The sequence below is a fragment of the Hevea brasiliensis genome, chromosome 7 (assembly GCF_030052815.1).
Source record: "Hevea brasiliensis isolate MT/VB/25A 57/8 chromosome 7, ASM3005281v1, whole genome shotgun sequence".
Lineage (NCBI taxonomy): Eukaryota > Viridiplantae > Streptophyta > Magnoliopsida > Malpighiales > Euphorbiaceae > Hevea > Hevea brasiliensis.
In genome coordinates, this window is record NC_079499.1 from 10,754,987 (window position 1) to 10,765,134 (window position 10,148).

At 29.1% G+C, this 10,148-nt stretch overlaps 1 non-coding gene across 1 annotated transcript; it reads left to right on the plus strand.

Moving 5' to 3' along the window:
• Window positions 1-1,562: 1,562 nt before the first annotated feature.
• Window positions 1,563-1,669, plus strand: LOC131181879 (small nucleolar RNA R71). Its single transcript, XR_009150354.1, has one exon. It is a non-coding gene; the product is annotated as a small nucleolar RNA R71 (small nucleolar RNA).
• The last annotated feature ends 8,479 nt before the right edge of the window (window positions 1,670-10,148 follow it).

Below are 10,148 nucleotides of genomic sequence, written 5' to 3' on the forward strand. Positions count from 1 at the left end.
CCCAAGATAATTGGAATATTAGAATCCTCTTCCATGTCCAAGATGACAAAGTCAACAGGTATATAGAACTTCCCAACCTTCAGAGGCACATTCTCCAAAATCCCTTCAGGATACTTAATTGATCTGTCAGCTAACTGAAGAGAAATGTGGGTTGGCTTAAGATCTCCCATATTGAGCTTCTCATAAATGGAGAGGGGCATAAGGCTAACACTAGCCCCTAAATCACATAAAGCTTTTGTAGAACATGATTCCCCAATGTGGCATGGAATTGAAAAACTCCCTGGATCCTTGAGCTTTGGAGGAAGTTTCCTTTGGAGGATAGCACTGCATTCTTCTGTCAAAGCTACAGTTTCATGGTCTTCAAGTTTCCTCTTGTTTGAAAGAATTTCTTTTAAGAATTTTGCATAAGAGGGCATTTGTGAAAGAGCATCAATAAAAGGCACATTTATGTATAGCTTCTTCAAAACCTCTAAGAACTTTCCAAATTGCTTATCAAGCTTGGCTTTTTGAAATCTTTGTGGAAAGGGAAGTTGTGGTTTGTAAGGCTCTGGAGGTATATACTTCTCTTCCTTCTCTTCAATTTTCTCTTTACATTTTTCTACACTTTCTTTCTCACTTTTTTGTTTTTCACTCTCATCAATTTCTTTCTCATTTTCTCTTTTCTCACTATTTTCACTTTTCTCATTTTTTTCACTCTTCTCATTATTTACAACTTTCCCACTTCTTAAAGTAATAGCTTGACACTGCTCTCTTGGGTTTTCTGGTTGACTTGGAAGTTTTCCAAAAGCTTGGTACCTAAGGAAGATGCTTGTTGTGCAATCTGATTTTCCAACATTCTGTTATGTGTTTGCATTTGTTCTAGCCTTGCTTTCATCTCTCTCATCTCCTCATCATGCTTAGTTTGGTTAGCAAGAATCTGTTGTAATAAAGCTTCTGTAGTGGAACTTTGTTCTTGCTGTTTTGGTGGAGGATTCATATTTTTCTGCTGAAAATTAGGCAATGGTTGCCTATTTTGCTGATATGGAATTCCTTGTTGCTGTTGTGGTTGAAAATTCTGATTTGGAACTTGACTTTGCTGATTTCCCCATGAAAAGTTGGGATAATTCCTCCAAGTTGGATTATAAGTTTGAGAGTAAGGATTCCCCATTTGTTTGTTTCCATAATTACCAACATATGCAGCTTGCTCTCCATAGTCTACTCCACAGCTGATAGTTCCTTCTGCATAAGCAACTTGTTGTGAACTTCCAGATGATGATGATGAACTAACCAACATACTTAAATCTTCCATCTTCTTAGCCAAAACATTTTTAAGTGCATCAAACTTGGCATTAATCATATTGAATGGATCAAAGTCATACATTCCAGTAGCTTGCCTCCTTTGAGTTAGAGCTGGTCCTCTTGGACTACTTCAAATATGAGTATTCTTTGCAATTTTCTCCAATAGCTCATAAGCTTCATCTTCATGCTTCATAATAAATTCTCCTCCTGTTTGAGCATCAATAATCCCTCTAATTGCAGGAGTAACATTGGTGTAAAAATTCTAGTTTATCATCCATTTTGGAATGGCATGATATGGGCATTGTCTCTCTAATTCTTTCCATCTCATCCATGATTCATAGAGAGTTTCATCTTCTCTTGGTCTAAAAGCTATCATTTGATTCCTCAATTCTTGAGTTTTTCCAGGTGGAAAATATTGTGCAATAAATGCATCAGTGAGTTGCTCCCAATTTGTAATGGAGTTGTGAGGTAAAGAGTCTAGCCAATCCAATGCTCTATCCTTCAACAAGAATGGGAATAGCTTCAATCTTGCTGCATCATCAGACACTCCTGGTTGCTTTTGCATGTCATAGATCATAGCAAACTTCTTTAGATGTGTGTGTGGATTTTCAGAAAGATGTCCTCCAAATTGAGAATTCTGAATCATTTGTAGTACTCCAAAATCCATCTTGTAACTATTTGCATCAATTCTTGGTCTTGCTATACTTTCTCTCAAGTCATCAAAACGAGGAAAAGCATGATCCATCAATTCTTGGTCATAGATCATAGCAAACTTCTTTAGATGTGTGTGTGGATTTTCAGAAAGATGTCCTCCAAATTGAGAATTCTGAATCATTTGTAGTACTCCAAAATCCATCTTGTAACTATTTGCATCAATTCTTGGTCTTGCTATACTTTCTCTCAAGTCATCAAAATGAGGAAAAGCATGATCCATCATACTTCCCCTAGGCACATTAGCATTTACAATCTCTTCACCTTGGGCTACATTTTCATTGTTTCGATCATTTCCAGCATTACCACCACCAATTCTAATTCTTTCATCAGCCATGTCTGCTTCAATTTCAGCTGCTCTCAATGCTTCTTTTCTTTTTCTGGTTTCTTTCTTGTTGGCTTTACAAAATTTCTCAATTTCAGGATTAAACAATAAGGATATGTCACTTGTGCTTCTAGCTCTTCTCATAAAAGATTAAAAGAACCTGAAAAAGAACAAACAAACACAAAATGAAAAGATAACAAAGATAAAACTATAAACAACTAAAATAATCAAGAATTCAATCTTAAACAAACAACTCCCCGGCAACGGCGCCAAAAACTTGATGTGGCCCAACCGCAAGTGTACGGGTCGTACAAGTAATATAGAAAAGATATCGTTTCCACGAGGTGTTGTGTTAATGATTGAATTTTTTATATAAAAATTCTAACTAATTTGGACTATTTTTGAAATTAAAGTAATAAATTGATAGATATTGAAGTGTGAATTCTATGTGTATGAGATTAATAATCTATTCAAGAATGTATTAATTAGACTAAAATTGCATCAAATTAAAATAAGCAAATTGAAATATGGCAAAATTTAAAATGGCAAGCAATTAAATTCAATTAGAAATTAACAATGATAAAAAGGCGATTCCGGAGTTCGGGAGTTCATATTCAAGCTATTTTGGGATTTTAAATTGGTTATCCAATCTTGTAGAACTTACGGGTTTTAAGGAGATTAATTCTTAAATCCTTTGAATACCCTTTTGAGTGGGACAAAGAGTGCCTTAATCAATCTAATCCTACTTTCGTGGAGTTAGAGTTAATTAAGACCCATTAAGTTCTTTAATTAATTTGTAAATCCTCTTAATCCTTAGTCTATTTCTAGATCTAAGTTAATTAAGTCCAATTTATTGATTATCTATCACAAGGCTTTCTTCTTTCGGTGCCTCAACCTGGATTAAGAACATCACTTAATGGGATCCTACACTAAGTATGTCATTAAGCACATAAGAAATGAATAAAACTCATTAAGACCATAAAATATCTCAAATATTACATCCCAACTCCAGAATCTAATGAAAACTACTCACTATCCATAATATTTACAAGATATTCTAAGTTAATATGGAAATAAAACTTTAATCTAAGCTAAGAACTAAGAAACCCAATACTAGAAAGGTAGGAAAAATGCAAGAAAAGAAAGAAATCTCCAAATCTGGTTGGAAATGGTGTGGGAGACGTTTTTGACCCTTCAGCTGCTGCCCTCTTCCTTTTTCCTTTTCTTCCTCCCCTTCTAAAATGGAATAAGGGTCTATTTATAACTTTTTCTGACAAGGAGCCCTAAAATGGTATGTTTGAGGTGTGATTTTCTGAGGGAATCTTCTGCCAGCTCATCAATGATATCTTTATGGGACTGCATAAGTGGACTGCATAAGTTATGCAGTCCCTTATGCGATTTACTGGTTTCTTGCTCTGCAGGCTTGCATGAGCAAGGTGAAAGACTGCATAAGTTATGCACAATTCTGTGAGGCTGCATAAGGGAGGCACGAATCTGCATAAGTTATGCGGCAACTTTTGCAGATTTCGGCAGGTGCTTGGGACATTATTTCTTCTCCTTATACAGATCTGCATAACTTATGCGGCAAGTATGCGCAATTTGGCCAATGCATACTTTAACTTTGAAACTTGTTTTTGACATCTTTGGCTACAAAAATCACTCCTCAATAGCGAAATTTCTTTTTAGTCCCTCAAAAACACCATTTTACCTACAAAACAAAGTAAAATTACAAATTAATCCAAAAAGTGGCAATTATGAAAAACTATCTAAATAACTAATGAAATTAGCTAAAAGTAATTAATAATCAAGTAAAATGGCTATGAATTTAAACCTAAATGACTATGCAAAATATATGTATCAATATTAAGAAAAAAATAGAGAAGAAAAATCCTAAAAAACTAAAAAAATTTTACTTACGAAAACTTTTTCGTCGGCAATTACCAACGAAAAGTTTTTCGTAGGTAATATTAAAAAGAAAATAGATAAGAAAAATTATAAAAAGCTAAAAAAATTTTAGCTATGTATTTTTTTGTCGGTAATTACCAATAAAATACTTTTCATAGGCAATATTAAGGAGAAAATAGAGAAGAAAAATTATAAAAAGATTAAAAAATTTTACCTACGAATTGTTTTCATCGGTAATTACCAACGAAACATTTTTCGTTGATAATATTAAGGAGAAAATAGAAAATAAAATTTTTAAAAAACACCAACGAAAATTTTTTCATTAGTAATTATCAACAAAAAGTTTTTCGTAGGTAATATTTAGAAGAAAATAGAGAAAAAAAAAATTATAAAAAGCTCAAAAAATTTTAGCTACGAATTTTTTTCGTCGGTGATGAGCAATAAAATGCTTTTCGTAAGTAATATTGAGGAGAAAATAGAGAAGAAAAACTGTAAAAAGATTAAAAAATTTTACCTACGAATTGTTTTCATCGATAATTACCAACAAAACGCTTTTCGTAGGTAATATTAAGGAGAAAATAGAAAATAAAATTTTTAAAAAAATACCTACGAAAATTGTTTCGTCTGTAATTACCAACAAAATATATTTAGTCGGTAATTCGTCGATAAATCACAAAAAATGTGAAATTCCCTTATCGTTTATGAATAGATTAGAGAGCAGTAAGTTTGTCTATAAAAGAAAAATCACTGCCTAACATAAAGCAATTGTGGCATAGTCACAGATGTGGGGGGCCTACTTTGAGCTCCACTAGTTTTTTTTTTTAAAATCAATTAAATCTTAAAAAATTATAAATTAATTTTGCATTTAAATTAAAATAATTAATATTTAATATTTAATTTAAATTTTAAAAAAATTAAAAATTAAAAATAAATTTAAAAAATTAATTTGAAAATTTAAAATTAAATTAAATTAAATTAAATTTAAAAGTTAATTTAAATTAAAAATTAAATTAAAAAATAAAGACTAAATTAAAAAATATTAAATAAAAATTAGCTACGAAAATTTGTTTCCACGGTAATTACCAACAAAAAATTTTGTTGGTAAATAATCGATAATTTATAAGAGTAAAATCTCAAATTACCTACAAAAAAAATTAAATTTATCTATGAAATAATTGATCAGTAAATTTAGTGATAATATTTTTTCATCGGTAATTAAAAATTACCTACGCTAGTATATGTAGAAGAAAAAATTTCATCGGTAATTCCTCGATAATCACTAATTACCAATGAAATTTAAGTATATTTGATCAGTAATTTTTGTAACTATTTTTTAAATTTATTGTAGTGATCGAAAGTAGCATTGTAAAAAAAAAAAGGAAAGAATTGAACAAATTTAGAATTCCTTTTATAGCTATTTTTTTAAAGAGCATTGTATAACTGTACAATCGTAATTTAATTTTTGTAATATAATTTTTTAATAATTTTTATACATGATATAATATTATAATAATATATTCAAATTTAATAACCAATTAAACTTAATTCTTAATTTTCAATATACTAAATTACCATAACCATATTTCACTTTTAATTAAAATTGATTTGTATTTTTTATTTTTTTTTTTAGTGTTTAGTTTTTTAGACTTAAACAATATTAGACTTTTTTTTGTTAATCATTCCTTTTGATTTTACAATTTATATAATTTAGAATTTTTTTATATTATTATTATTAGCAATGCATATATATATATATATACTGTTTTCATAAATAATTTTATGATTTTTTTATTTTAAAATATCTCTATTTTACTTCTATCATATTAAAAGTGCACTGGTTTCTTTATTTTTTTTTTAATTTTAGAATATTTTTATTTTACTTAAAATATATTGATTTTCGATATTAAATTAAATTTGGTCCTTTTTGTTAATCCCATTATTCTCTTCCCCTCCCCTTTTTTTTAAGATATTACAGATTTTTTTTTAAAAAAAAATCATATTAAAATAATACAAACAATTTATATATATAGTTTATCATGCATTATAATTACTTTATTGACAAGTAATTTTTTATTATTTAATATTTAATATATCATGTTGAATTATCATATAATTAATAAATAAAAAATCTATTAAATATGAAAACTTTTAAAATTATAGCATTTTAAAATATTAAAGATTATAAAATTCTAAATAAACATTTTAAAATTATTTTTAGTTTAAAATTCTAAGTTTATCTCTTAATAATAATTAGAATAATTATCATCTTTATATAATTTTTTTTTCTTATAAAAAAATCTCAAATCAATAGATGGTGATGACAATCGCTCATATATAAAATACTTAATTTCAATATGTCTTAGACATTCATCTAATATTGCTGGTCTGAAATCAAACTTAAAGTCCCTTCTGGCTGCCTTGACCTTGGCAACAGTTTTCTTTATAGGCTAATCAATTCCAACAGCAACCTCTTCTGGCCTTGTCCCTTGTTCAGCAACGTCTTCGTGGCCAATATGTGGTAAAATCTGATACATGGTGATGTTGCTGTGGGTTTCTTAGATGTAGGATTTAACTGGATTGAGGGTCTCTTAAAAGTCAAAGAAGAAGTGAGAGTCAGTGGTGGTTGACAACCACTCTGATGTTCAAGTTAGTAATCGGATTATAAATTAAATATTAAATATAATGGAAGTAAGAGTGTTTTATTTACATACCTGTTTCTGAATCTTTACCTTGTTTATATAGTGATTGGGATGGAAATTTTGGCCAGATCTTCACCAATTTCCTATTTAGGTTATAACAGTAATCATGCTCAGATTATGCTGGAAATTAGGCATGATCAGTTGCGTGATTTCGTTTGGTCCAAACTCAAAGAGAGTGCTGACCTCTCCAATTTTTCCAATCTCACAAAACAAGTCGGAATACTTTCATAGATCTTCTCAGAGATCGGTTCCTTTAGGTGTTGGGTTTTGAGATCAGATGAGCGAGCTTTGTCTGATTCTGAGCTCTAACGGGCAAGCTCTGGTCGGTTCCATTTATTAGCCTTTTATATCATATGGCTTTCTCTTTTATGATATTACCACGTGACATTCTCTTATTATATGTAAGTTATAAATTATTTAATAATTATCTTATAAAAATGTCTTTACCGTATTAATACTATAATAAGTGACCATTATTATAAGGTAACTTATAATTTATATATATATAAAAGTTTGAGAGATGAAAGAAATAAAAATAAAATTTAAAATAATTAATAAAAATTTAAAATATTGCATTATTTTCATCTATTAAAATTAAAAGAAAATATATAAATTAAAATTCTTAGCAGCCACATGCATTAGTAGTACAGGTAATTCCCTAATTCTTATATAAAGTCTAACATATAAGAATTACACCTTTTAATTTAACGCTATTAAAACACCAACGGCAGCCTCTTTCAGCCTTGTCCATTGTTGACTTAAAAAAGCTTAATCGCAAGATTTTATTTTACACACGCGCGCACACACACACATATATATATATTTATTTATTTATTTATTTCAAAACTAATATATTTTAATCTTTATATAATTGTCCTAAATTATAAATGTAAAATTTTAAATTTAGAGACTAAAGTAAATGTTTTATAACGTTAAAATTTAAGGAAGAAAAAATAAAACTTCAAATTTAGTAAAATTTAAATTTCAAGATTTTTCTTGGTACTATAATTATATGTTTCTATAATATACTTTTTTTATTATTTCAAAGAATATTTATTGAGATAATTTTTTAATTAAGTTCATTATTTTAATTATTTTAATTTTTGCAACTAGATAAGAATCAATTACGTGAATGAAGCATTTTCTATTTAATTTATTTTTTATTGTAAATTTTTATTTGAATAAAAATTTTTAAATGACATTTAAATTAGTTGACTCTTGTAAATTAAATAATAATAATAATGATGATGATGATAATTGAAAATTTGATAATATGTGTGTGCAGAAATTATATAAGAATATAAAATCTTTAAATTTAAAAAATTATTAAGCAATAGTGCTTTACCACGTATGGAGATTGATGTACATATTTTATATAGGCTTTTTAGGATCACTTTGCATTTATTTTACCCTTTAAATTTAGTATTTTATAGCATTTAGTGTTTAATTTAGTTGAATTTCTAATTTTACTAATTTATATTTTATTTTTGAAATTTTCATGTTTTTAATAGGTTTCGTGGTGATTTGAAGATAAAAAGGTTCAAGTAGAGATGATTTGATGTTAATTGAAGGTTTGAAGGGGTGAAAAAGTTAAAGAAAAATTATTTGGAGAAGAGCCAAAATTTTCCTGAGACGTCCCATGAGGCATGTTACTTCTCAAGTTTCAACAAAGGCAAAAATTTAAGCAGATAGTAATTTTCTTGAGAAGTCCCACGGGACATGTCACTTCGCTTGGCACCAAAAACCAAAATGTTAATTCAGACAGCAATTTTCTGAAGAAGCCCCATGCTCTGTGTGACTTCTCAAGTTGTTTGAGTTTTCTTCATCTCTCAACCAATATGGAGCATGTTGAACACCAGTGCTGGAATTTGTTTTTGGCTCGTTTTTAAACTTTTCTTGGACCACTTTTTACACATCATCACCTATTGTCCCTTTTTATCTTTTCTCACTATTAGATTTTTAAGGCAGATACCTGACATATATAAATATATCATTTTCTCCTTTTAGGAGAGAGGAGCCAAAGGAAGAAACAACAAGCCGTTAAAAAAAAAAAAAAAGAACAAGGAGGAAGAGAGGGAAAAAGATCACAAGAAATAGGAAGAAGAAGGAGGTGCCATTTTTGGGGATTTGTTACAAGTGACGTTTAGTTACAGATTTTTTGAGACTTAAGGCTTTCCTTCTCTTAGCTCCATTTTATATTTCTTTCATTTGTTTTATCATTTTTCACTATAAATATCACTATGAGTAGGTAGATTTTCTTGATTTCATAGTTGAATGTAATAATTTGAGTTCTATTTTATAAATTTGGACTGGTTTTAACTAAATTTTCAATATGTATAAGTTTTAATTCATATCTTGTGTGATTTCTTTATATACCCATTGTTAGGCCTCTTTAGGTTTTGTTCTTAATCTTTGATTAAAGAATCAAGAGGTGAAAATCATTAATAAATAATCAAGATATTGAACTTAATCACCTAGTATTAGAGATAAACTTGTAACACCCTCACTGTAGCAATTCTGTACATTCTACTGTTCAGGTGACCAGTGTCGGTCTGGACAGTTAGAATGTCTGGAAAAATATTTAAACTAAAGTAAAAAGCCATAATTAACTCAAATATTAATAAGAAAAATTTATGAAAAATTTTAGAAATAAAATACAATCAAGTTAAATGAGCTGGTGCCCTAGCGATAGGTAACCCAGTGGGAAGTTATGGTCCTCGCAACTAGAAGCCCTAAACCCAGGAGAAAATTCATGAAATAATTTTTGGGACTCCAGAGAAGAGTCATTGAGGTTTCGATGGCATTAGAATGCCAAGAAAATGCTTAGAAAAATTTTTAGATCGGTATAGACAATTTTAGCTCGATAAGCCAAACGGAGGGCATTTTGGTTATTTCGTCTTTAGAGATGATTTTTAACCAACTTGTCCAATTAAGTAAATAAATTATACGACATAAAATGTGAATAAATATTATTAAAAAAATTGAATTAAAAATGAATAAAAAGAAAAGAAAGGAAAAATGAAGAAAAATGGGACTTTTGACATCATATGATGTCATTATTAAAGCCTCCACTAATCAAATTTCACCAAGCTATAATAAGTCAACTTAAAGAGAGTTAAGTGGGCAGAAATTAAAAAGAAAAATCTTCATCCCCTACCTCTCTCAACCCAGCCAAAATCGTCCCTAACCCCAAACCTCCATCAAAGCTTTATCAAGCTTTATACCCCACA